General features: G+C 46.0%; 1 pseudogene; it reads left to right on the top strand.

The window, feature by feature from the left end:
- LOC104993199 overlaps positions 1-5,658 on the top strand; it is a 15,905-nt pseudogene extending 10,247 nt beyond the window's left edge.
- Positions 5,659-6,050: the final 392 nt, after the last annotated feature.

Genomic DNA, 6,050 nt, shown 5'->3' on the forward strand with positions numbered 1-6,050 from the left:
AGAAACACAATTTTTTTTTTTTTTTTTTTGTACAAGTTGTATGTACTACCTATTGTCTTTGTTATTAAGAAACAAAACAATGTCTTAGTCCAAATTTGTTTTTAAGTGATATTCCAATTCAAACTTTTGTTGTCACAAAAAATAAAAAGCATGTATCTTAATAGTACAATTCAATGATTTCAGTAATTATAACAACCACCCAAATAAATACATAGAATAATTCCATCAACCCCAAAATTTCCTTTATTCCCCCTTTCCAGTTAGTCTGCTTTTCCCTAGAGATAACCAGTTTCTTACTTCCACTAACATGGTATAAAATTTGCCTGTTCTTGGAACTCATGTAAAATGAAGTCATATATAAGTACTCCTTTTCATCCAGATTAATTCATTCAGATACTATTTTTAAGATTTATCCATGTTGTTTCATCAATCAAAAGTCCATTTTTTTTTAATTGTTAAGTAGTGTTCCATCGTACAAATATACTAAAATTTATTTATCCACTTTTGTATTGATGGGTTTTGTGGATTGTTTTCAAATTTTGACTATTATGTATAAAGCCTGCTATGAATTTTTTATACACATTCCGTAGATGTATTTTTTTCATTTCTCTTGGCTTAATACCTAGAAATGGGATTTATGTATCACAATTTATATCTTTTCCCACTCAAACTGAACTTGTTTTTAGATACTATAAAACACATCTGGTAAACAACATGTGGATGGATCTTGCTTTTTATCCAGTCTTATAGCTTCCTTCTTTCTAATGGAGAGTTTAGTTCATTTACATTGAATGGAATTATGGTTTCGTTCAGATCAGTTTAATTCTACTATCTTGGTATCTGCTTTCTATTTGTCCCATATGTTATGTGTTTTATTGTTCATTTATTTCTGCTGTCTTTTGTGATTATAATTTTTATTACTCAATTTTATCTATTTTATTGACATTTTTAGCAACACTGTGTGTATGGGTTGCAATGGTTACCCTATAGACAGCAATACACACAATTTACCACAGTCTCAATTCATATGATATTAAAGAACAATACAAGAACTATATAACAGTATAATTTCATTTAATTCCTACTCAATTCCTTGCATATTAGCTATATGTTTTAATTCAGCATATTCTATAAACCCCATACCCATTACTACTGTTTATGTTTTAAATAGTCAAGAGTCCTTTTTAAAAACTTCAGCAATCTCATGAACCTAAAATGATTAAAATCAGAGTTCAAGGGCATCAAGACAGCCAGAATCTAAGAGGCCAGGATTATAAAGAGAAGAGTTCAAAGAACTGAGCCCAACCAGTAGTCTGAGTCTCTTTTCCTCTTGAGGCACTTGCCAATTTGTAATCAGTATAGGCTGAGAAACACACAAGCAGAGCAGAAAGTAGCTGCTATGAGTTTGAGAAACTATGCAGGATTTTTGTCAGTCTCTTGGTTCTGGGGAGATTTTTAAAATGAGATTAAAGAACCACCAAAAGGCTGGGGTCCTGATAAAAACCCTGAGTATTCAATTGGACACCAAGAGGGCTACAGTCTAGGTTGAGGTTAAGCCAGAAATAGACCAGCCTTACAGACTTGAACCCAGCGGTGAATCAGCTTAGTCCGTTTGAATTAAAGTAATCCATGCCGACTCTAATTGCCTGCCAGAAGCCGACTCTAATCCCTTTTAGAGAAAGATAACACTTCAAGAATCCCTATAATTTTTACACATAGTTTTAGTAATTCAATGAAAAATTTACCAGGTATACAAAATAAAAAATAATGGAGGGAAAAAAAGGTAATAGACACGGATGCAGAGGTGATCCGGATATTGGTTTTCAGAAAAAGATTTTTGTAAATGGCTGTGAAAAACAGATGACAAGATGGAGAAACCAACCAGAAAACTAGAATTTATATCAAAAAATAAAATGGAGGTCCTAAAACTAGAAAATAATATCAGAAATCAAGAATGCAATGGATATTCGACAACCGCCTCATATTCGTCCACAGAACAGGTAAAATTAAAGCCATGTACTTAAAACAGGTGTTGCCCACGGTGTTCCTGCAGTCTCTGGGAGCTGCGGGTGGCTCTGAGGGCAGCAAAGGAAGCTCTGGGCGCTTGGCTCGCGGGGTGGCGGCGATTTAGATCCAGCTGAAGAGCGCCAGCACCCACACAGTGGCCTACCCAGCGGCAACCCTACCAGCTCCTCACTCTGCTTAGGCCACCCATGAACTTGGAGGCAGGGCCGCCCATCTTGCACATGCGCACTTCCTTCGATGCGCAGAAGGCCCAACTCCTGGGCTTCAACACCCCAGCGCTCAAGTTCAAAGGCAGCTAATTCACTCTCCCCAGCCAGACACAGATGCACCTTCCAAGGTGGCAGCACTGGGGGCCCCGTCCTGTGGAAGCTGCAGTTGGAAAGGTGGACTCGTAGGTGGGCTGAGCAGTGAGAGTCCTGCAGAACCAGGCAAGGACGGGAGCGTCGGCAAGACCAGCCAACTGGCTGAGCTGAACTTCAAAGACAATGAAGGTGATACTTGTTAGAGGAAGGATGTCTCATACATGCCTGCAGTTACTGGGGAGTACCCGATCCTGCTTGCATGGTTTACTGTGCTACCAGCAAGAGTGGTTTAATAAGTCATGCAAATGCTACTGGCAGCCATATTGTAAGTCACGTCAGAAGGCAAAATGCAAAGAGATGAGTCTGCACAAGGATGGGCCCTGAAAGAGACGGTTCTGGAGTGTTATGACTATGGCAGTGGTCAGGTCTTCTTCCTTGGCTTCATTCTTAGCAAATCCACCTGGGTTGTGGGGCTGCTATGCAGTCAGCTCTGTACCCCTTGGGAGCAGCCTCAAGGAAATCAGTCCAGAGAGTTCACAGTGACAGCCTGGGATCCAGGACCACTGCTTCCTGTCTTGGCTGGTCACAATCCCTTCTGAGCAGGAACTGCTTGGGCTGGCAGATCACCACGGAATAGATGAGCCAACTGGAGGAGCTCTAGCGGGAAAATCCTTCTACCACCTTGGAGGTCCTGGAGAAGACAGGGGCAGAGGAGGGTCCCCAGCATATCTCTGGAGATAGGAGCATTCCTACCAGCACCAGAACATATCCAAGCTGGAGGCCAACTCCTCTAAGAAACTGAAAGAGTTTCAGACTCAGGATCACATCACTGTCAGGCAGTACCTGGGCCTTAGCAGGAAGAGAACTGCCTACTTGACTTTGCCTGAGATGACTTTGATAATCAAACTTTAGTAATAATTTGGTTAGGAAACATTCAGCTCATGCAGGGGAACAAGATTTGCCTGTGGTACAAAGAGGACCTGGTGCCCTGGGGAAAAGATCCGCCACATCATCAAGGCCCCTGATAATTATGTCAGTGAGATCACCGCTGAGCCGCATAACAGTTGTGGGCGCACTCTGGAGGTAACTCATAACTTCCAGGTGAGTTTCATGTGGAAGTGAACCTCATTAGACAGGATGCAGAGTGTTTGAAAACATCTGTTGTGGAGGAGCTCTCCATGGCAGATTACATCTCCCATAAGCTGCTGCTGCTGCTGCTAAGTCGCTTCAGTCGTGTCTGACTCTGTGTGACCCCATAGACGGCAGCCCACCAGGCTCCTCCGTCCCTGGGATTCATAAGCTGCTAGGTGTGATCAAAAAGCACCAGCGGCCCAAGGACTTCACAGCACCAGAGTTCCATGACCTCCACCACTCTCTGGCTGACTTTCTGAAGATGGTGCTGCAGAGACTGCTGAGCTAGATCCAGGGTCCACTAGGTACAGGGAAGATGTGAGCTCAGCCACCATCATCTACCATCTGGCTTAGGGGCCTGTGCTAGTCTGTGCTCCAGCTAACAAAGCCATAGATCAGCTGACCAAGAAGAGTCACTGACCTGGCTCAAAGTCATCCAGCTCTCTGCAAGGGTCATCAACTCCCCACTGCACATCCTTACCCTATACAACCAGATCAGGAACATAGGTAGCATGCCGGAGCTCCAGATGCTGAAGGACAAGACCCAGGAGCTGTCATCTGCAGACCAGAAGCAGTGGTACTGAGCCCTGAAGCATATGCCAAGAGGAAACTTGTTCACAAACTGGTGCTCATAAACACATGCCATCAGCTGCACATGCGGATGAATGAGACCTGCCAAGATGCAGTTTCACAGGCATCCAGGCCACTGAGCCCTGGAGTGCACAGCTCATGTGTCCTCGGAGCCAAGCATCTGATCCCTGCAGGTGACCACTGCCAGCTGGGCCTCGTGGTGATGTGCAAGAAGGCAGCCAAGGCTAGGCTGTCTCTGTCACTTTCTAAGCACCTGGTGGTACTAGGCAACCATCCCATTTGCCTCATCTGCCTCCAGATCCAGGATCAGATGAACCCTGCACTCAGCACCTTCCTGTTCAACATCTGCTGCAAAGACTCTTGTCAGACCAGAGCAGGTCACATGAAGATGTTCTGTGTGACCCAGGACCAGGAGAAGATCATCAGGTAAGGCAGCTCTTATTGAACAGGCCAGAAGCTGCAAACATAGGAAAGACAACAGATGCCGAGGTGAACCAGATCACCATCATCCTGTCCATCATTATGTCCTACCAACATAATGCATTCAACTCAGTGGCTCCCTGCACACCAGGCCCTACCAGGAGGTGGAGACTGCCAGTGTGGATGTATTTCAGTCGCTTGACAACATCTTTATTATCTCCTTTATGTGGGCAAATGAGCACCAAAGCATTAGGTTTGTAAACAACCCCCATATTTAATATGGCCCTGACCAGAGCACAGTATGGACTACTGAAGGGCTCCGTCCAGGCAACCACTCTGCAGCCACCTTCTGAACTATGACCACCTACTGGGTATGGGAGAGAGATGGGTGCTGAACAATCTGTAGGAGCACCTTATGCAGTGCAGCAGGGCCATCAACCCTGGAGCCCGCTTCATGACAACAGCCATGTATCACCCTGGAAAGCCATTTTCCCAGGATCTGTCTCTGATCAGGGGCTTCCCAGGTGGCTCAATGGTAAAGAATCTACCTGCCAATGCAGAAGACATGGATTTGATCCCTGGGTCGGGAAGATCCCCTGGAGATGGAAATGGCAACCCACTCTAGTATTCTTGCCCAGGAAATCCCATGGACAGAGGAGCATGGTGGGCTACAGTCCATGGGATCACAAAAGAGTTGGACATGACTCAGCAACTAAACAACAACATCAGTGATCAGAGCAGCCAGGGCCTGCCCTCAAACATGTACTTCCAGGCCCATAACCAGATCAGCATGATCAGTGCCTGCCCCAGCCACATGCCCTCCATGAATAGTCCCCATTGCCTCCAACCTGGGCATGCCACCCACACTGACACTGGGATATTTTGGACAAGCTAACAGGCCATACACAGGTGGGGCACCCCAGAAGGCAAGACTGGTCAAGGTGGGGGTCTAGAAGAACAGCTTTGGGCCTTCCTGGGCCAACCAGAGGATACTTCTCAACAGCCAGGCCAGCCAGAATGTGCCGTCAAAGCTGTCTCACGGGGTGTCCCAAGGACAGGCTGTATCTCCGACAGCCAGTTCTCCCAGAGGGGCCAGCCCCACCTCTCCCAGCCCCAGTTGTCACTGGACAGTTGTCTTGGTGACTTGGTGCTGTCAGAAGACTCCATGTCCCAGGGGCAGCAAGCATAACAACTTAGCACAGTGATGGAGCTGCCCCAGCACTACAGAGTCAGTTCAGTGCAGTTCAGTCGCTCAGTCGTGTCCCACTCTTTGCAACCCCATGAACCACAGCACACCAGGCCTCCCTATCCATCACCAACTCCCGGAGTCCACCCAAACCCAAGTCCACTGAGTCGGTGATGCCATCCAACCATCTCATCTTCTGTCGTCCCCTTCTCCTCCTGCCCTCAATCTTTCCCAGCATCAGGGTCTTTTCCAATGAATCAGCTCTTCGCATCAGGTGGCCCAAGTATTGGAGTTTCAGGTTCAACATCAGTCATTCCAATGAACACCGAGGACTGATCTCCTTTAGGATGGACTGGTTGGATCTCCTTGAAGTCCAAGGGACTCTTAAGAATCTT

This window comes from Bison bison, unplaced genomic scaffold (assembly GCF_000754665.1).
Source record: "Bison bison bison isolate TAMUID 2011002044 unplaced genomic scaffold, Bison_UMD1.0 scf7180017864235, whole genome shotgun sequence".
Taxonomy (NCBI): Eukaryota; Metazoa; Chordata; class Mammalia; order Artiodactyla; family Bovidae; genus Bison; species Bison bison.